This window comes from Corvus kubaryi, unplaced genomic scaffold (genome assembly GCF_017639235.1).
Source record: "Corvus kubaryi isolate FWS band 111438036 unplaced genomic scaffold, C.kubaryi_AGA036_p1.0 37396, whole genome shotgun sequence".
Taxonomy (NCBI): domain Eukaryota; kingdom Metazoa; phylum Chordata; class Aves; order Passeriformes; family Corvidae; genus Corvus; species Corvus kubaryi.
The window spans coordinates 12,051,007-12,073,639 of record NW_024581135.1 but is presented as its reverse complement, the minus strand read 5'-3'; the positions used below and the strand labels follow the sequence as shown (position 1 = coordinate 12,073,639).

The 22,633-nt window shown below is 39.9% G+C and overlaps 1 protein-coding gene across 2 annotated transcripts in view; it reads left to right on the top strand.

Annotated features, from left to right (window-relative positions):
• Positions 1 to 22,633, top strand: part of RALB (RAS like proto-oncogene B) — a 49,051-nt gene that overhangs the window by 2,785 nt on the left and 23,633 nt on the right. The window contains exon 1 of one of the 2 annotated variants that reach the window (XM_042040474.1): positions 18,899 to 19,003. The exons of the other annotated variant lie outside the window; for it this stretch is intronic. The gene's annotated coding sequence lies outside the window, so the exon portion shown is untranslated. Of the gene's footprint in view, positions 1 to 18,898; positions 19,004 to 22,633 lie in introns of those variants that run through there. 2 annotated transcript variants of the gene reach the window in all.

The window sequence follows — 22,633 nt, the reverse complement described above, 5'->3', positions numbered from 1 at the left end:
CATCAAACTAGACTTAACTCTAAAGTTGAATGAACTCCTTAATCTATTAAAATAATTGTTCTCAATATCCTGTTGGAGTATTATATTTTAATCACCTAAGCAATGCTGAAATATTTACAAAAGTTTTCCTTGCTTAGGACCTGTTTAGTCTTTCTTGTTCAGATATTGCTTCAGGTTATCAGCTGAATATGTTGTGTTTACAGTGATCCTGAACTTCAAAAGTATAACCTAGTAGATCCCCACCAAAAAAAAAAAAAGGAATGCACTTTACAAATGCACTTAAAACTCACAGCAATCTCCTTCTGCCAAAGTAAACGTAACTTTTTTTCATACTCTCAAGAGGATAAGGCCGTTCCACTTAATAATACCCATAGCTTTAATTAATGGAGTACACTAAAGTTACTGGCCCACAGAAAGCAAAAGATAGACTGCTGGTTATGCTGTCATGACTAAATGAAAATGTATCCTGAAGCACAAAAGAGCAACAGCATCTTAACAAATATGTGCTTAGAAGTGCAGTTCTGAACTACATGCTGGGTCATCTCTGAATAAACTGCTGGAGAAAGAGATGCGATTCTTGCAGACCTGTTTAAATGAACAGTACCCCTGTTCAGGCTAATGAAATGCTCCAGCAGCTTTAGAGCTTTCCTGAGCACAGCCCACAGATTTGTTTATGCTGATAGGACATATATAAATTTTTCCAATCCTTGCCATCTCACCTGTTTGATAGTGTTCTTCAGCACAGATTGAATAAATGGCCCAGAAAATATGTACATAGGAGTAAGACTTAAAGAGGCTCAGAAAAAAAGGGAATGAAGAAATAATATTACCATGGCTTGTTCCCTATCAAACCTGAGTACTGACACAGCTGTCTGTTACACAGCCTTATACAGTACTTCGTATCATACAGTATTTTTAGTGTGGGTGAGACAAGCAGCAAAAGGCTGTGGTCAGATTTTTATAAAGATTTTTATAAAGACTTTTGCCACATGTAATGAATAGGACGTTGTGGTGCAGGCAGCCTTACAACTTAACTGAAATTTAACAACAAAATACCTTAAAAATTCAACTGCTTCATTGCAGAATGCAAATAAAGCTCCTAGGTGGCAGAGTCAGTCAGTAAGCATTGGCATGCTATATTTATAGAAACAAATTTAAAGTAATTTAACATGTTGTACTTGTAAAGAAGATTGTCACATCTTGCCTACTGAATTACAGGCTAGACAGAATGTTTCAGGTAAGATGCCAAGGAGACATGTTCCAAGAAGGACATTCTGTTTCCTCTTTGGGGTCAATACTTGGAGTTTATCATGTTGTTTTCCTTTGGGGTTTATCTTCTTAAAATGTTAACTATGAGCATATTTTGCACTTTACCACTAGGGCTATGTCATCAGTGATCAACTGTCTGAGACTGACCAGAGTACCACTCCAACTTTGCTTTCAGCTTCTGCTAGAGAGTAAGAGGTTTTCCTCAGAGACTTCAGAAAATTTCCTGATGCCAAGTGATGAGCAGTTGCAAGACAGCACTGTGTCTGTGGACCTCTCGCAGGGACAGAGATGCTGCTTTTAAAGGGTTTTTGAAAAGCAGGCAGGAGTTGTCCAGTACAAATAGAACAAAAAAGACAATTCTGTGACTTTTATAGACTTTGAAACCAAACCCAAGAAAGAAATGCAAATAGTTTTGGTGGGGGGTTTTTTTTGTAGCTCTTCATTTATGTCTCCTCTTATCTGTAGTTCCTATTATTAACCCATTAAGAGTAATGGTAATAGTGTTTGAGAAGCTGAAAATTTTAATCAAACATTAGACAATATTTGTGAAAAACAGGCTTTGAAATAAGGTGCCCTGGTGTTCTCTTCCAGATTGGGAATAGGAAGAAGAATTTGTGGTCTATGTGTCTGATCAAAACTAGCCAAACCAGTAAAAATTCAATACACAAGCATTCCATTCACGGGTAGAGATCCCTTTTCATCAACAATTCAGCTAATAGGTATGAAGAATGAGTCAGCTTGAGAAAAGCAGAAATTACTTGTGGGTAATGTGAATGAGAATGGGGGATGCATAATACAATATCACATTTGAGAAGAGTTCTGACAAAATAGGGGCCTTGAATTTTTGATGCAGAGAGAGTTATACTTGCTTCATCTATTATTGAAGAAAATAGATACAAGCCAGCTTCTATGATTAAGTAGATATTGTGCTTTTTTACATAATTAACATTATTTAAGATCCTACTTTCAGAGAAGACCTCAGTGTGTCCTGCCTACCTTAAGTAATCGGATTATTGGTCACTGCTTTCTGGCAGGTCTATTGCGGCCTCGTTCTGTTGATTCAGCACAGAAAGAAAACATTTTAAGAATGTCAGTTCTTCAGGTAGCAAGGATTATAGGCATGGTAACAGTACATGTTTGTGAAAGGCATATGCTGCCTGACTTCATTCCCCGTGACAGTAAGAGGGAAACTGGGGTACAGCCATAGTGCTACTCTGAAGTGTTCATATAGTTAATGTGTTATTCTTTAGATTTGATTCACAGAATTGAGAAAGTATTTGTGGTAATATGGTGCTTATGCGTAAGAGCCAGAAAACGAAACGGAAAAGAAAGTGAAAAGAAATGCATAATGAGGGAGTTGGCCAGTTTATTTCCCAAGCTCTTTCACTGGCCCAAGCACAGTGAAAGAGGCAAAGCTAAGCAATACAAGTAAAAAAAAAAAATCCAATATGAGTTTCCTTAAACTCTATTAATTATAAAATATGGCATTAGCAATGCAGATAAGGTAGATTTTTTTCTAACATTCCTTATTATGTGTTAACATGGCACTGTAAAGACCAAGAACCTTGGATCACACCACTTGCAAAATACCCCTAAATGTTTCTTGTTGGAACTAGGTACAGCGAGACAAGTACAAGCCGAAATTGTAAATATCAGGGAGACCTTCTCTGTTCAATAAAACAAGCGGTTTCTGCTGAAACTAGTTTTGCTTGAGGACTAATTTGTAGTTCCAAGTGTCTTTCAGTGCTGACAGCTGAAGAAGGTAGCTTGGGGCCAGATTGTAATAATGTTCACTCCTTGATCTAATGGGCGGATGTGTTTAATTAACCTTTGTTTCTGCAGAAGCAGACATTCTGGCAAGCTGTAGGAATGCTAAAGGAGGGAAATCTAAACGTCAGTGAATCTAGGCATATTCTATATATTTAGTACTAGATAAAGAATGTTGATGTAGATAAATACTGTTTTCTAGGAGATAGATTTGTATAAGCAATTTCTGTAAAAGAAGTTTAACATGGATCCCCCTGTGGGACTACCCCTCATTAATTTCACAAGATCCAGCCATGGTCCCATTCCCTTGGGATACTTGTCTCTTATGTCTGGCACATTTTTATCCCCATCTGGGGATCAAAACACACCCTTGTTATTAGCACCATTAGTTCTTCAATTGGTGGTAGCAAAAGCATGTAGTTAAGGAGGAAATATTCTTCTCAGTATCTCTTGGATGGAGGTAGACCTGACAGCCTCATTGCTTGTTCCATGTCCTCCAGTGACTTCTCCAGATACCAAAGCTTGGACTGACCCTTCCGAGAGCTTCCTGTAAAGTGCGGATCTTAAGGTTTATAGCTAATTCTTCAGAAGGCTTATGGCAAGTCTAATGCAAAGCAGATATCCTTTGCATAAAATTGCTGAAGGCACTGTTTTTTGCTCGAAAAACTAAAGCACTGTAGATTACAATCATACAAGCACAGCAAACTCCCTGGCCACGATGTCCCTTGACTCTAATCTTTCACTAAAAAGATCACCAGCTTTGTATGAGTAGTTTTGAAAGAATGCAAATCAGAGCTTATCGTCTTTGACCTTCCTCAGCTCTGCTGCCACAATAGCATCATTGTTTCCTATCTCCTCCCCTTCGTAAGTGACACCCTCCATTCCTCTCACTTCCTTTCCATTCCAAACCTTTCCATCTGAGAGGCTTTTTAAAGCTCTGCTTTGACATCTGGTTTTGCTGCTACTGTGATCTAATTGCCAAACTTCTTCAGTCCTGGTCGTCTTAGTCTCAGTCAGCCAAGTCTCTGTTTTCACTTAAAAGGCATCTTAAGAGCTTGAACGTTGGAAATTCCTTCTACTCCTGTAGTCTAACAAACAAGGTATATTCCCAGCTGAAAGAAACATTTATGTTGCAGTATTACTGTTACTAAAACTATTCTGCAGCAACACAGTATCAATCACAAACAGCACTTTCCCCACCTCGGCACTCTGACACAACTCTTTCCTTCATAATACTGTGCAAAAATCTCCACATTGTCACAGTACAGAAGGACTAGTGCTAAGGGTGCAGTTAAATTACTAATTTACTAATCCCATGCTTTGTCCACTGGGTTTCTGTTCCAGAATGAAGTGTTGTGACAACAAATGAGGTAACCAAGGAAAAATAAAACTGGCTACAACTGTCAGGATTATGAGTTCAATATAATTCTTCAGCCTGTTCATACTGGTCTCTGTTTCTAGTAAGGACCGATGACTCCAAAAGCCACAAACTGTGTGAAGTTCGTGGGTGATGACGGTTTCCTTTGTAGTGTTGCCCAGTGTCTGAGACGATCCTGATAGGGTTGTGTAGCCGTGCTATGAGCAGTGTCCTCTTGCAAAGAGAAGGTTTGCACAAAGACTGAGAATGGAATAAGAGTCTTTATGTCCAGATATAAACAGTGATCTCCAGTAACAGATGACTGACTTTACTCAGAGTGCAGTCAGTGGATGCAGTCAGTCTGACACAGATGAATTTTGGAGATTCTTGACCAGCACGGTTCAAAATGCAGCCCTCTGGCCCAATCTGGTCTGTAGAATCTTCTGTCTTGTCTGAAACACCTTTTCTACGGAAATTCCAACTAGCAGGCTGCTGCCTCATCCCAAAGAGAAGGAAAGGAGTGAGGATTATTCTCAGGATGAGCTGCTGCCTCATTCCAAAGAGAAGGAAATGTGGGTGCTCCCTGATACAGAGAAGTTGTTGCTGTGCTTCTGTCTGAATGATTCTGTGAGTGCTTGGACATTCGAAAGAGACACTCCTAGATAGCCTGCTGCCGTATCTCCTTGTTGGGCAGGTAAGAACAGCAGCACTCCTCCACCACTGCTGTTCTCATTTGCTACTTTTTTGGGGATGGGGAGGAAGGACGGGGCACAGAGTAGGGAGCAAGGGACAGATTTTCCTCTGCAGCCTGTTGCTCCACCCAGCCTTCCCTTCAAGCCTGATTCACTGCCCAAGTATGACAGTGTGAATGGTAGGAGGTATGAAATCACAGTGCTGAACTGCTATTGATTGTCATCTCAGTCAAGCTAAAGGGTACTTCTCCGGATTTTGAATGGCAGTTAATTATATTTTTCCTCTTTGGAAGTAGTATACACTTCTTTCTTTTGTTAGAATGTCTGATAATGGCAGGGGATTTTTCTGAAGGTAATCTTGGAACAAAAAGGCAGCTCCAGGCACTCTGTAAGAAGCCAAATACAAGGGAAGGGTGGAGCGAAGTTGCCGTTTGATAATAGGAATAGTCTACAAGAAAGTTTCCTTATCTCTCTTCAGTGCTTGTTTTTCAGAAAGTAACTGTGATGAAAAGGCAGCAACTATTCTTCTCTGAATGTAAAATCTTTTCTGATAAGATTTCTGGAAGAACTCACAATGCTATCTTCATTCGAATCCTTCCTAAGATCTATTTCTTCCACAACGTGTTTCTATGCTAATCCACTAGGCGTTGCTATTTACATCTTTAAAAAGCACACAGTACTTAACCTGGACACATTGTAGATTAAGAATGACTAAGTGCATGCATGTCCCATAGGAAAGCACAGTCCCTGGGAAGAAATCTATTGCCTCCTGGCAGTAGTTCTCTATATTGTGTTTTTATTACTTATTGTTGATTATAATCTCTACAGGGAAGGGGTGTTCGTCTTTAACCATCATTTATGCCTTTTAAGGCATCATTTATGCCTGTAACTTTCTGTAATCACAGAATATTCTGAGTTGGAAGCGACCCATAAGGATCACTCAGTCCAACTTTTAGGTGAATGGCCCATCTGGGGATCAAACCACGCCCTTGTTATTAGCAGCATACTCTGACCAACTGAGCTAATTGTGAAGATCAAGAAGGAAACAAGAAGTAATTTTACAATACAAATTAGCTCTATCTTGAATATCTGTCAAACTCTACTCTGCCATCTCAATGTATGTCTAGATTTGGTGCTAAAATCACTGGCATAGAATATGGTCATAGCTCTTGAAACGAAGAGGACTGAAGGGGAGAGGAGACCAGTAATGCTGTTTCTAATAGATTCATTCCCAGCATCTTAGACTATGCAAACATTAAATAAGGCTTAATCTTCTCTTCAGGACAAGCTGAGTCTATGCTGCCTTGTGCTATAGGCTGCTAATATAGCTCAGAAATGTCCATCTGCTGTGTAACAGTGTAAAAAGCTTCTGAAACCAGGCACTATTCTAGTGAGGTCACAACTTCATGAAATTACATTTGGCCTCTTATTTAGGCTAATATTTATTTGGGGTTGCATTAAAGTCTTGCTCTACAGTAGCATTTTTTTCAGTGAAAACTTTGGGAAACTTCCATGATTTACTCTGTGAAAAACTGCATGGAGAGACTATTTCCTCTAAGTCATCACTGGGAAAAATCCATTACTACAGAGGTGAAACATGTAATTGTGACAACTAGAATTGAAAGAAAATAACTACAACTGTAGGTATTTTGAACATACTCAAATTTTTGTAGGTGTATTGAACATACCCAAATCTGTTGATACAGCATATTTCAAATCCAAAGGTGTCAAAACCATTGTTTTCCAAAATTGTAGTAAATCTGTATGTCCAAAATATTACATTGCTATAATAATTATCATAACTTTAATTACAGACTGGTCCTTCACAACCAAAATACTCACTACTAGATAAAACATGGCAGTTATTTATACAACAGAGGAGAAGAAAGAAATAAGGTTACTACATCCACCAGAAATGTCTGGACCCTCTATTTTTTAGCAGTGTGTGGATATCTGTCTGCACTGTATTCTGGCAAGGAAGCCCTGCCAGAAGAGGCAAAGGATGTTGTAGAGGTAGCAAGCTTGGAGCCAGGAAGGAAGGCAATACTTCCTGACACTCGTTAGCAATCTCAGAGGAAGGAGAGCATCCTGCCTAGTCATGCTAATTCAGCTAAAGGGTCCTTACTAACACAGCAAATCCCTTACCCATCCTTGTTGAAGCAGAAGGATATTCAGATTTGGTTAGGAAAAAGAAGGCATGATTTCGGATAATGCTGTGCAAAGCACCCATTAAACTTCACTCTCCTATACTGTGACCTTCTAATTCGCCCAAGGGAGATGTGAAATGGAGAACCTGAGGACTTACCTGTCTCCGTTTTGTCTTCCTTTATCAAGCACACTTGGTCAGTTTTCACCTTTTTGTGCCATGCCTTGCCTTAAATATTTATGCCATGTTCCATTTAAATTCTCAGCTGAGAACTTTCCTCCTTTCAGCTGCACAACTGCTGCACACTAGTTGATAATTTGTGAATTTCAAATATATTTAGAGTGACTAAGTGGCAGAGTTTGAAAAACAATGGTTTGTCCTTATACACAGAACTGCCATATCCCCTAAGCCAAGGTGATTCCTCAGAGTTCAGCCTCTTGTGCCCTATTACTCTTTCACTTCTTGTCTAGCATTTGCCAGTTCCACAGGCAGTTTTTGTAGAATTAATGTTTCAAGAACCCACCACAGTTAATCACATAGTTTATTGTTTTAATTGTTTAGTAGTGGATTTGGTTGTCTTTTTAGACAATTGGTCACAACTGGGAGCTTAAATGGCAGATTTAAAGCTGTCAGCCTCATGAGGCAATTCCACACAAAGTTGTTACTATTAGCAACATTAAATTCCAAAAATCTTGTTAAATCTCTGTTAAATAATATAAATTGAACTTGGTATATGCTCAAACCAGTGTAAATAACAAGTTATAAAGATTAGAATACATTAAAAAAAAACCACAAAAAACCAAAACAAACCAAAAAACCCACAACAAAAACCTGAGAAAGGAAAAACACACAAAGAAGAAAGGTGATATTAGGCTAAATTCTCAGACTATGTTCCATTATTATTACTGTTACCATTTATCAAGAACTTTCAAGCCAGTTCTGATACTTCTTCCCTTTGAGTTTGTAACTTTGACTGTTATGTTCTCAACTGCCATGTTCTTACCTAAACTTTCCCTCTTAAAAGTTTCTTTGTCCACATTATTTCTGGTCAGATTTGAATCAGCAAAGCAGAACATTTCCTGTCCTTGGTAGGATGAACCCACACTGGATATGAGGAGACTGTGTCAACACTAACAGGATGCAGGCCAGGAAACACTGCATTTTATTAACAGGAACTTCAACAAGAGTGGCAAAATTTTGGCAGAATTAGAATGAAATGGTTGTACATGGAACAGAATAAGAGCCGGAACTAGAACATTTTTTATATAACTAAAGCAAGGCTGCCAGCAGACTGGTTTGGTAGATTTGGAAAACATCAGGAGCATATGAGAAAAAGGTTCAGCTCAAAACTTAGGGTTTGAAATAGAGCTCTGGCTGCCCAAATAACTGGAGCTGTGTCTTCAGCAGGCTGGAAAAGTATACTTTAGTGAGTTGAGAATACAAATGAGTTATGTCCTGGAGCAATGAGCCACTGAAACTCTCCTGAAAAATGAATAGTCAAAAGTTTGGAATTAACAAAAACGGAGTTAGAATTAATATTGGTCAAAAAGAATAAAAACTGACTCAAATTCTCCTGCTGGAACACAAAGCATGCTTCTCAGAGAGCTAAAAGTGCACATGGACCAAAATACAAATAGGAAATAGCTCTGTGGTGTGGATCTAAAATAGGATCAGGAGTAGCCACGAGTGTGCAGCCTTCTAATGTATTGTAGCTCTGTCTGCTGCTCAGCACTTTCTAATCTGGACTAGCATGTTTTCGCACCTCTTCTAGCAGCAACTTTAGAGTCTCTCCATGATCCAAACCTGTGACACAGCAAGACTGATTTTTTTGAAATTTGTTAGATGGAGAAGGAATGTGTATCCTAAAAAGCTGACAGATGTTTTCTTGGTCACCTTTAAAGGCTGGTCTTCCCCTTAATTATGGCTATATACTGAAAGAAGTCTCTAAAGGGATAGGTAAGCATGGTCCTCCATTAGCTGTCCAGAAAAGCACAAAAAGCCTTATTTCTTCTGTAGCCAAAAACTTACATTTAGATTGAGGGAGATGGAAACCATCTTTTTAGAGAAATAAGTTTTACAGCTCTTTTCATTGTTGATTTGTGACCTGGAGATCTGTAAAATCATGCAGTATCCTCCTTTATGACAGCTGTATTTATAACAACTGACATGGTAAGGGGGCAGCCGTTTAATAAAAGCTTTTAGAAGGGAGGAGATGAAAGTTGCTGGTGAAATTGATGCTGTAGATGCGGTGACCAAGGACAACGCATGGCAATCACACCTTGTTTTTACACTTGTGGATTTTGGGAACTGACAGGAAAGAATATTTTTGATTTATACCCATTTCTGAGAAGCAGACCTGATAATTATCAGTTCACAGTTCACCTGTGTCATGCAACGGCTATGTCAAAAGCCAACAGTTAAACTACATGTCAGAAGGAACTTGTGTGCAGAGTCACCCCATGAGGACAGCTTTAAGCCAAGCTGGAAAATTCTGGGGATGAGACAGAGTGTTTCCCACACTGTCATCAAGCTGTTGAATAAATCTCATTTGCTTTTAACCAGAGTAGACTCCTGTATTTGAGGTCTCTTAAGGCCCTCTGGAATCATATAACAATGATTCCTAACCTTTAATGCAGATAATCATTCTTCTAACACAGGTAAAAGTCCTAACTGAATCCTTTCTTCTATTTGCAAAATAGTTCCCCACCGTAAGTTTGGTGGTTTTTTTCATGCTGAAATCTTCACCTGCTTCTACTTTTTAATTGCCTTGTTTGCATGTCAAGAACTAAGAAATGAAACTTCCATCAGATACATAGAACCTTAATGGCAGAAAAGCTGGCTATAGGTAAGTGAAACTGAAAACTTTTGTAAAATCACAGCTGTCTCTGGGCAAGAAATTGTAAGAATTGTAAAGATGAACTCAGTTCCAGTAAATTATTAAAGATGAGTCCTGAAGTTTAAGGAAATCTTAATTCTGCAAGCAGAATAGTGCTGCAACTCTTTCTGGCATGATTCAGACTGTATTTAGAATTGGTAGCTTGGACCTATCTCAATTAATATACAACAAAATAAGAAAGTGCAAATCAGTAAGTGGAAAAGGAATTGAGTTTTACCATCTTTTCCTGAATTTAAAGTTTCCCAAATTATCCCCAAAAAACCCTTGGAGAGGTATAAGAAAAGCCACAAGGAAACCGTTTCTGAGCTAAGAAGTCAAAGAAGCCCAGCGGATCCAAACAAAGGATTCTTTACATGCTAAAAAGAGGGATTCAGCAGGTGGTCACATTGCTTAGGCTCTGTGAAAGGAAACTGAAAAGGCAGAACTACATCAAGCTGAATCCAGCATGGACGTGACATGACTGTTGCATTTTGCATCTGACATAATGGATATCTGCAGCCACAATGGCCAAATCCATGGCACTCTTGCTTTCCAAAGAGCATTAAGGACTGCTCCTTTTTTTGGACGGAACTGAAGGAAGATTCCACATTAATTTCGATGCATTGTGCACTGCTTCCAGAGAATGGAAAAATAATATTATGGGCCACCTCTCCGTTATGTGACCATTCTCTAGTGATTAAATCTGTATCAATTGACATTAGGCATTTTGCAGATGTTTTCACAGACAGGAATTGGTACAGAAGAAAAAAGGCAGGGGAAATGCAGGCCTTGTATGTCTTACGACCTGGTTATAATTCCATTTAAAATGTTAGTGAACTATTGCATAGAAAACGGAAAACCTAAAAAAATTGCAAGAGTTATGAAGGGAATAACTGTAGTTATGTGAGCCAGATCAAACCAATTCATTTTCTGCTACTGAAAATCTGATCAGGAAAAATAGGCTAAAGGTCTGTTGTTGCCCTTCAAGAAATCCAGCTTTAAGATGAAATTCATGCCTGAGTGCAGCGAAGCAATTTTGAAAAGTCAAAGTTTGATTTATTGTTCTCTGAAAGGCTGGGTAAAACTTCTTCCTAAAGATCTCAAAGTTACACAAAGGTGTTTTGTATGATTAAAGGCAATCATAGTTCCTAAGGACTTTCAGAAGATGTACACCTAGGTTTATTTCCTACTGTAAATTTTAGGTTTTCCTTCTGAATAGATGGAACTTCTTGCATTAATTTGTTCAACATTTGCATTACAGACACTGATTCAGCAGTAGTACAGGTGCAGATTTGCAGTATATGATATACACAGATTCTGCTCTCATCCATTAAAATGTCAAAACAAGAAAACAAGATTTGAGAAAGCCAAGATATGACACTGTTCAATAAACTGTAGTTTATCAAAAAATGTCAAAAGAAGCCATTCTTTGGCCATTTTGTTCTAGGCAAATCTGTAACACAGCTTGCAAGGTCTTAAAACATGGTCCTGCAATGGAAGGGAAAAGCCAGACAAAAATAAAGCAAATATTCACTGTTTCTCAGTAACTAGCTTCTTTTAGGCTGCAAATGTTAGATGAATTTGGGATTTCAATTATTTATTTTGAGGAGATTAGCCTAGGTAGAAGAGTGGGTGGATTTGTTTGTGACTGCATAATGCAGTTCTCTTGTGCTACAAATCCAGTGGAGCTTCAATGAATTTTGGGGACAAGAAGAATTTCTGACTCTTAAACACTATTTTAGGTGCGCAAAATCACAACAGCTTCAATATTTAAATTATAAATGTATATATACCCACATAGATATACATATCTCTCTCCCCTCATAGGTTCTTTTCTCCTCATATTTCCTCTTTGCTTGCCCTCATTACCCACAGTATCAGAGCTTCCTGGCTCTTGGCAGTTTAGTCTTCATTTTACTGCAGTGCTCCTGTTCTAATTTTTATAGTATTCCAGAAATACACCATAATGAAATAACAAAACTTGAGGATTGAAGAGAAGCTTATGCCGTGGTTGTGAACTGTCTGAGAGAGTCCTGTACTTATATTTTGGCCAAGGTACATTACTTTTGTAGACTGAGGACCCCAAAAATCTGTACAGCTCCTCCCAAGCTTTTTCAAAGGAATAGGAAATTTACTGTCAATTGCATCAGAAGACAGAATGAAGTGGGGTTTTTTTATTTACAATGTGCTTATTAATGAGTTAGCAGATTAAATATTGATTAAACCTATTAATATATTGGATCACAATTTGCTACTAGTGACATAATTAGCTTCTAGCAAATAGTCTTTTCTAAAAAGTTAATCTCTGACTCTTCTGAGAGATCCTACATATGCGTTACTGTTCACTGAAAAGATAAGATAAAAAACAATGCAAAAGCCCAAATGTTACGGGGTACAATGCATGCTTATTTTGAAATTACTTTCCTTAATCCTCTAATGTAAAGCATATTGTACTCTTATCTCTTTAACATGGAAAAAAGGAGGGGCTCTTTGTAGAGTGTATTAGGCTATCAACCACAAATAACATGTCTTTTCTAGAAAAGAATGCTGTGTAAACTAACACATGAACACTCAGCTCAGTAGTGAAAATTTCTCAAATGCAGCAATATTATCATATGACTATTATGTGCTTAACAAGCTCTATAATTGAGGATAATATAATGTCATAACAATATGATGCTTACATTAATGTATTCATAGGCACACAAACTTCCTCGTAAACTTCACTGGTGGAATAAGTTCCTACAGGTTTCCTACAATACCCAGCTTACCCACTTTTTTAAGGCTTTCACCTCTGTATTTAAATACAGGACCTAACAAACAGTGAAGCATTATATCATGTAAATTTAGGGAGTAGTATCTGTAGCAAAGTGCAGCTGAAGAGGAATTTTTGTAGACAAAATTTGTAGCCACTTGTTTCACCTTCCAAACCACTTCACACAGAACTTCCAGAAGAGATTTTCCATTCAAGTTCCCATTTAGACCTTCTTTAATTAGACATTTCCCAGAACAATAGTGTAAAGTTATGTTGTAAGTACAAAAAAAGTCTGATTTTTTTTAGCTGAGTCATGTCAGAGTTTATTCTAGAAGGAGTGCCATTCACGAATAGGTAAAATACTGTCATAACAAAAACTCTGTTACAAAATTCAGTTGCCAAGATCTCTCTGCTAAATTGTTAGGTGCTTTAGAAAAAAAAAAATTCTATTGCCGCCTAAATAGTGAAGGGGCATCAAAGCTCCCAAACATGTGCAAAAGATGTTGTGATTAAACACGGAAAAAGGAAAACTGCACTGATGGCAATGAAGATAGCAGACTAAAAATGAAGGGCTTTCATAGTCAGAATATGTTTACATTAAAAAATTATCTGGTTTAATTTTCAGAAGGACATTTTAACCTCATTCTAAGTTACATCAACTTAATTAGAGCTTGTAGGCAGAAGTAGGTACTTAAAAATATTATAATTTTAATTGCAAAATCTTTTTCTTTCTGAAGTATTGCTCCCATACTGCTAGAATGCTGGCTGCTATAAAAGCCAGTAATTTTTATTATTAATCAAATATATTTCTCAATAATGTAATCTGGAAAATTTTATTTAAAAATAAGGGGTACAAGATCTGTTAGCATGAATTTTTTTCAAGTATGCTCACATCACCTTCCAACAGCAGCTATTCAACAAGGTAGCACTGTTCAGCTCAGGGAGGTAAATCTTCAACGGTGTGTTACTGCTTATCATTCTGAAAAAAATTTCCTGCCTTATCTATTTTTGTAATAATTCATGTTTTTACCAAACTGGCTTCAGTGTGATCTGGAAGACAGTAAGGCACACTTTCTATTCTACATTTAACTGGTAAAGCTTTACTTAATGCATCTGCTTCAGCAGTACACTTCAGGAAACATGGGCCAGCTGGAGGGAGTCCAAAAGGGAAGGAGAGTGATTGGCAATTGGGAAACATGACCTACAAAAAACAACTGCAAAACCAGGTGTTATTTGGAGCAGGAAAAGAACTCCAAAGAGTGAAAAAAATAATGATTTTTGAATATTTATCATATGGATGCAAAAAAGGGGAAAAAAAATACAGCTATGTCCAGTATGCAACTAATTATTATGCTTAATCTGCAGAAAGTGACATTTAAGGTAAATGTTGTTGGCTTTTTTCTTATGATAAAGTAGTCCAGTATTTTAAACAAACTGCTATTATAATACCACAATCTTAACTGCATTTTTTAAAATTGCATGCCAAAAATTATGCATGTGTAACTGATCTTGGCTTTGGGCCATGGAATGACCTCTTCTAACTCTTTGTTGACCCTTTATTTTCTTTTGATTCTTGGCTATCAAGTTATTTACAATAAACTTAGCTCCTTCTGTAAAAGTTCCAAGATCAGGCCCTAAATCTGTCATGGTGTTGATAATCATGACGATCAAAAGTGTAACACTTGTAAAACTGGAATGTGAAATCCCTTACCTCACAAAATGTCAGTGAGAATCTCCTTAAAAATGACCTTGTGATACGATCCTGACAAATCCCAGCTGTATCTGAAATGGAAAGGTTATTTGACAGTGAACTTTATTTTAGTGTGGTGACTTCCGGCTGTTTGTAACAAAAATAAAGTGAATGGTACAGTCAAAACACCATAATGTCCTACAAGACCAAAACCGGAGTCATATTTCATTTACTATTGCTTGTTTCAAATATATTTTAGTTTATTGCTTTATGGTTTTTGAATGCTGAAGTTCATAAATCATGGTAAGGTCAGCTGCATTCTCTTAAGTATATAAATAATCTGTAAAATGTACTTCTTGTTAGGCTAACCTTGCCCAAAGAGAAAATCATCTTTGACTACATTATTTTTAATTTAGAACAAACTCTGAGTGCACACTATGTATATATACCTCTTCTTACAAGTTATCTGAGCCTAGACTAGCTCTGGCTACTCAACTCTGCACATACAAAAAACTGTGTATTTTGGGAACAAACAGGACATCACAGCATTCTAGATAATACAATCGAATTGGGGGTTTTTCTGTTTCCCCAAGCATTCTTCTGTTTCCCCAAGCTTTCTTCTGTTCTTCCCAATCTTACACTAGCATTCATTTGGATTGAAAATTGGTTTTTAAAAGTAGGATAAAAAAAGTTAGAGTGGCTTTGGATTGATGGAGTACGTTAATAAAAATTTATGCATCTGGTCACCTTCACTGAACCCTTGCTTTGTGCTGCACAGGTGCTATAAGGGACTGGCCAAGTGTAACTAAGAATTCCTTCAGAGGGACAAAACCTCCCTGCTGCTTTAGCCTGTTCTTATGCTACTGGCACAGCCACAGTGCAGGAGATGAGGCAGGACCACTACCTTTTCTCCAGTGACCCTAATTTCTTTGTGGTTATCACTGGCAGCCGTTCCTATCTCAGTCTTTGTAAACTGAGACTGGGGTAAAAGCTGTGAATCAAGTACCTGTCCTGCCATAGTCCCTCAACAGCATTCAGATGTCAGCATTCTCTGCTTCAGATTTCTTGTATTTTTCAAGATTGCAAATTACATCACTAAATCTGCAGACTGACTTCTTAGGTAGCACTGATTCCCTTCCAATGTGAACAACTATCAAAGAACAACCAGGTGTGAAAATGGTGGGAAAAGAGCTAAATATCTGGGATTTACATCTTTCCCATCACCAGTTTCTGGAACTCACTTCAGCTAATTTCTATTTAGAACTGCTCAGAAGGGAAGCATGAGTTCTAATCTTTGCAAAGAAAAAATATTTACTGTTCAGTCATCCCACCACACTTACTGTTTATGACTCTGGCAGTGACACACAGTGCCCTGTTACATTCTTAGCGGGTTAGAAACTAAAGATCTGCATGAAAAATACTGTTCCCATCTCCAGGAATTTGCAGTTTAAAACATGTTATGGCAGGATAAAGCAACAGCTGGAGACAAATTTTTCCATCTCTACTGCAATTTTACTTGTTTAGAAAGTGAAAGCACATAGAATAAAATAAATGCAATATAAATGACAATGAAAAGGAATTTTCTCCCCTAAATTGTTCTATAGAATTTTTCTTCCTAAAGTACTGAAGCAAAAAATATATCTGTAACCATGGAGATTATACTAGGCAACATGCATAATAATTCAAAATGTGGCATCACACAAATGTTCTTTGTCATGAGTGGATTACTACAAAGAAGGAGATTTCCCTTAAACAATTTTCAGAAGCAGGGTAGATGTGGTTCATTTCTCGACCCTCTTTTCTGCAAGGGGAAAGGGGAAGTGTCAGCACTGTGATATGTGCAGGAGAGTTGTATTGTGTTCAGCTTGAAAAGACTCAGCTTCCCAGGTACTTGGTAGTTTTTAATCATAGACACAATTTGCTGAAAATGTTTATCTTCTGTGAATCGTCACATCAGAGCAATGAATCCACCACACTGCCTGCGTGGCATGAAAGATGGCTGTGGCAACACAGTTACAGGGTAAATAGTAAACAGTTCTAATTAATTTTTGCTTGGGTCTTCTTGGGTTTGTTCATTTGTTTTTAGAACTACAAACAAATGTACAAAATCTATATTAAAAACCATTCTTGTTTAATCCTAGAAATACCACGAATTGGCTAATTTGTTACCTATAAAACAGGATTCTTTCTCATTTGGCAATATTTTTTTCTCTGCTTATTCTTTCTCTGTGTGGATGGCATCAAATAGCAAATAGCTCTCAGTCTGCCAGCTTCTAGTGCAGGATGAATATTGATGCAGTTCTGATACAATCTATAAGGCAGAGGGAAAGAATTGCTGCAATCAGGACCTTTCATAATACCTTAATTTCATAATTTCACTTTTTCCTCCTAAGGAGTTAACTAAAATCTGGTGGTTTGCAGTTTGAGTTAGGAAGAGAAAATGATGATGATGCAAGGATGATGTAAATCCTGTTTACTTACAAAAAACATAGAAAATGTTGTTTCCTTGAGAAGAGGAAAAATTCAGAAGATACTTCCTTTTTATGCAGTCCTGAAGTACTCAGCTGTTTCTCAGAGCCACACAACTACTTCTTTTTTCTGCCTTTGCAACTTCTTTTTTCTAGTCCCTGGCATTTTTTCCCAACCCTGAAATTACAGATTTTAGTAAATCTCTTTCAAATTCCTCCTCCATGTTATTTAGCTTTGGCAATAGGCCATTGTTTCACCTATCACTTTTTTAAGGATGAAATTTTTTTTGCATTTATTTTAAGTGACAGGCCTTTTTTATGCTCTCCAACTTGAAAATGCAATTTCATGCAGACATCCGCAGATAGAGCTAGAATGTAATTAATTCTTTCCCTTTCTCTTCTGCAGGAGGCCACATAGAAGCCCAGTGTGAAAGCAGGAATTAATACAGTTATTTAATGTATTACTTTTGTCCCACAGGAGCTGAACCCCCGGAGATCAGTGGTAGTCATAATTTCCATCGTTTCCCAAAGTGGGTGTTATCATGCAAAGCATGTTTTTCTCAAAGGAATAATTTTATCCAACATATTCACTCTTAAATTTAGTGTGTGGAATTCAAATAGGTCAACATTGAAACCTAGAAAAATTAAGCAAATTAAAGCAATGAGAAAATGTATGTTTTCTTTTGTAACTGGCAAGATAGCTGTGCCTGACCGTGTGATTAATAACATTAGAAATGGCCAGAGAGAATTTGGATTTGGGAACTGATAAAGACTTGAAGAAATAATCACAGTAAATACAGCAATAGCTATTATTTTCTTTTCCTGAGCAGTGAAAACTGCTGTGTGCTGCACACACGTGACCGTATTGCAACTCAATGGTTTAATAAAGCACTCAGCACTCCCAACCCTTATAAGTCAAATCAGGGACACTTCCATTCCTTTGCATTCTGACTTCAGACTTAATTTCTGCATCCATTGGTAGAATTTGCACTAAAATATGTGATGTATTTAAGACAGAGCCCTTCCTAACTTCTTTTCTTCCCCCTGCACTCAGCGCTGGTTAAGGTCACACCTCAAACCCTGTGTCCCCTTCTGTCCGCAGTTCAGGGAGGACATTGAGGTGCTGGAGTGAACCCAGAGAAGGGCAACAAGACCGGTGAAGGGTCTGGGGCACAGGTCTGATGAGGAGCGGCTGTGGGAGCTGGGGGTGTTTAGCCTGGAGTAAAGGAGGCTCGGGGGAGACCTTAGCACCCTCTACAACTCCCTGAAAGGAGGGTGTAGCCGGGTGCGCGTCGGCCTCTTCTCCCAGGCAGCCAGAGACAGGATGAGGAGGACAAAGCCTCAAGTGCGCCAGGTGAGGTTTGGGTGGGACATCAGGAGGAAATTCTTTACCGAAAGGGTGATTAGACATTGGAATGGGCTGCCCAGGGAGGCGGTGAACTCACCGTCTCTGGAGGTGTTTAAATAGAGACTGAACGTGGTACTCAGTGCCGTGGTCTAATTGACATTGTGGTGTTTAGTCATTGACTGGACTCGATACTCTCAGAGGTCTTTTCCAACCTAAATGATTCTGTGATTCCTTTGGGTCAAACCGAGCCTGCGGGACTCTCCACAGAGCCCGGGGGGCATAGCCGGAGGCGGCAATGCGGCGAGCAGCCTCTCCCTGCGGCTCTCGGCTGCCGCGTTCCCGAGACCGGCCCCTCACGCCGGGGGGCTCAGCCACTCACACGGCGGGACCCGCCCCTCGCGACCCGCCCCCAATCTGATTGGCCCGTGAGCGCCACGTGACCGGCGGGCGGGCGCGCGCTCGAGGGGAGCCGGGCCCGGCGGGAGCGGCGCCGGCGAGGGCGGAAGTGCGCGGCGGGGGCGCGCGGGCGGCGGCGGTGCCCCCTCAATGAGAGCCGGGGCGCGGCGGGGCCGGGGGGCGCAGCCGAGACGGGAGCCGGGCTGGAGCCGCCGCGCGGAGCCGGGCCTTAGCCCCCAGGTGAGAGCAAGCAGCCACCCTGGGATCTTCCCGCCCCAGTCTCGGGCTTGTGGGGGGCTCGGCCGTCCCGGCCTCGCGCCCTCGGTGAGAGCAGGCGGGAGTCTCCGGGTCCTGGCCGCAGCCTGGGGATGTGGCTAAGCCCCCCGGTCCCCGTGCTCTGCGGAGAGGGAGGGAAGGAAGGTGTCACCGGGGGTGCGGGGCAGCCCCTCCCTCCCGGGTGCGTGGGGCGAGGAGAGCCTGGCGGCTTTTGCCCGGGGGTTCCTCGGCCGTGGGAGAGCACCGGGAGTGGGCGAGGGGAGAGCGGGGGCAGCCGGTGACCGTCGGGCCTGCGCGGGAGCCGCAGTGGGAGGCGAGAGGCCCCGCTCGTGGATTCGACCGCTCCTGCGGCTCCCAGTGGCGCTGGGCTGAGGTGGAGCCGGGGACCGCTGTGGCTCCTGTCTACAAGTGGGACCTGAGGGAGGGAAAGGGCGAGGAGGAGCTGGCCTTGAGCGTTCCTCTGGCGGATTCCTCCCGTACAGGCTGCCCTGCCGTCGCTGGGTGCCCTCGGATAAGCGATAACGTTTCGTCTGCGCGAGATAAACAGAGGGTTTGGGATGCTGTCGGTCTCAGCTGAGCCAGAAGTTCCTGGGGGATCTCGTTTTATCTGGGTAGAGAGAGAACTCTCTGTGCCCACCTTTATCCTCCCTGCAGCCTTACTGGTGGAGGTGTTGTAGAAAGAGAAGGGTGGTGCCTGAGCGTGACCTTACCTGGAGAAGGGCAGGGAGAGAGGTGAGGCAAAGCAGCCCAGTCATGTTTCCTGAACAGCTGGTGGAGGCCAAACTCGGTCATTCTGCTGGAGCCCTGTTGAATCGATTCTGTTCTGAGAACAGGAGACTTAGCCTTGACTGTGTCTGGGTATTTTCATGGTGGAAGGGAACAAGGAGACCGCACCTGTACAAGGAGCAACCTTGTAATTTTCAAAGCTAAAGTGTGCAGGCTGAGTAGTTTTGGGTGTTGCATTTTTTTTTTTTTTTTTAAAAACTGTTCTAACATTACTTCCCTAGTTCCAAGATCCTTGTTTCTCTTCTGTGGGACAGGGAAGTGCTTGTCTGTTTTCATCCTCAGAGGTACATGATTTTCAGAAAAAGCTGTCTTTTTTTTTTTTTTAATGTCTTAAATACTCCCTGTCCAATTAAGGTTGTCAAAGTGAGAGTAGGAACTAACAACTGGGAGCCAGACTTGTGGTTCTTGGAAGTGATTTGCTTGAAGGCTGAAAATAATTTGATTACAGAGAATTTATTAGCAACAGCTCAATCCTACTTGAAATAGCATCTTTGCACTTATTCATGTATAGCAGACTTGCTAGAATAATTTTAACTACTTGGATTTTTACTTATGATCAGATGATGGTAACTTACCATGCTGAAATATTTTGTATTTTTTTTCTCTAATAAATATTTCATTTAGGAATAGAATAACCTTCAGACTAGTCCTGTAAACAAGTTTCCTGTGTTAGACTTTTAGGAGTAAATTGTTTATTTTCACTTCTTTTGGAGTAAGCCAACTTGATTCTGTTTTGCATGCCTGGAAGAAAGTGAAGCTGACCTATTTTTGCTAGTGTTATGTATATACTGCAGAAGAATTTCTAGTCTAAAGATTTAGCTGGAATGCTTTACAAAAGCTCTTAACTGAAAGCTTAATTTGACCGGACAATATCCTTTCTTGGCCATCCTTTAAAACTCTCAAACTTGTCTCTAACTGTCAGTGCAGTGGTACTGGAAATCTGTGTAGAAGAGCAGTTGAGGCATTTTGATCAAATCAACTCAGTAATGATGGGACACTGCCTGGACAACTTAGATGTATACACTGAAATCCTGGATGGCTTATAGTTTCTGTGATCTAATGCCTCATTTGGGCTCTAAGTTTTTTCAGCTACTTAATTGATTGAGCACCTACTGTTATTTGACCAAATGCTGGATAAAATTACTTGCTTCTCTAGGAAGTGTTGGGGTCCGAGCTTCACATGGAACAAAACTGTCCTGTGAACAGAGCAAAAGTGGCCATGTGAAACAGCAGAACAATCCCTAGCATCACGATTTGGGAATCTGGTTCACAGTTTGTTCTTGTCCTGTAAACCTGTTCACTTTCCATGCAGTGGATAATTGCACGTTAACTCAATCATTTCTTACTGACTAGATTCAAGCTCCATGTGACTGATTAAATGAATTGCTTTCTATTACACAACGAATTCATGGGAATTAATAGCCTCTCTGAGCTGGGGTACTGAAGGAGCCTGTTTCTCGTGACAGCTGTGCAGGCCCTAAGCACTCATGGGACTGCAAGTGCACAGTGGTATCAGGACAAACAGTGCCTGGGGTCAGTAGGTGTCTTGTGGCTGTTGCTGTAGCAAGCAGCTCGGGATGGGAGTAGTGGTCTCTGGGGGTTTGAGTGAAAGGCAGTTGCTGGGGAGACACAGAGTAGATAAATGTAGGTGCTTGCTGCTTTTCACTCCCTGTGTGCCTGACTTCAAGTGACTTTACATGATTGACTTAGGAGGGGTGCTGATCCTAATTATCAGCCAGGTTAGATGGCAATTTATATTCTCAAACTTATTCTGTCTTGAGTTGGAAGTTTATCTTGCTGATAAAAAACTGTAGTTCTTTAGCCTTTCTTTCTTCATCCACCTTCCAGCCCCATGTCTCTGCTAACTGTTCTGCATCACTGTCAAGTAGTGGTGATAAGGTTCCATTGCTTGTTGCCTGCTATTGCTTGGAGCAGCAAGGTCAGCAGTCTTGGCTGTTTCACTCTCCTAGTGCTAACAGTCAATTTTGTGGCTTTTGTTGTATGATACAGTTGACGCTTGCCTCTTGATAAGAGGCTAAAGAACATGTATTTAAAAAGTCCTTGTTAATAGCTGCTAAGGAGCAATAATTTTGTTGGTAGCTCTTTTAGCCCTTTAAACAGGACTAACCAACTTTCCTTCATGCTTGCCCCAGAAATATCAAGTTGTCTTGTCATTTAAGCAAGATAAGTCTGTATAACTCATGGTTTATCTCTTCATGTTCTTCCAAATGCTGCTTTAATAGTAATATTAGAGGATCTGTTTTGTCTCTTGTGCTTGAGATGTGCAAATGTGTTTTTCAAGACCTGTCAAAACGAAAGTCATGGAGTTGTGTAATGTGAGAATGTTTTTTAGGCTGATGTGTAAGGAGCTACTAGAATCTTTATGGTAACAAAGTGCTTGCTTAGAACTTCAACTGTTTTCTATGGAACCATGAGTCCATAGCCTTCCTTGCTGAAGTTGTTGACAAAGGAATAATGGTTGATTACATGAATATGAGACTTAATGGAAATGCAGTCCTGACTAGGAATCTTTGCTGGATCACAAGTCAAAGACCAAAAAAATCAGTTCTGGGATTATAAGCATTTGTTAAAGTCTTAATCCTGTCAGCTGTTACTTTGTGATTTAGTGTTGCTGTCAGTTGAAGCTTAGTGTGAAATGTTTTAGGCCACTAATAATGCAGTGAAACTGGAGTTTTTAATATATTCTTCTTAAATTTGGAATGTGTCAAAAATAATCTGAAGTCAAAGCATAGAACTGGAAAGCTGAGAACATGCGGAGTTAAGCAGATGCTGTGATTTCTCTGGTTT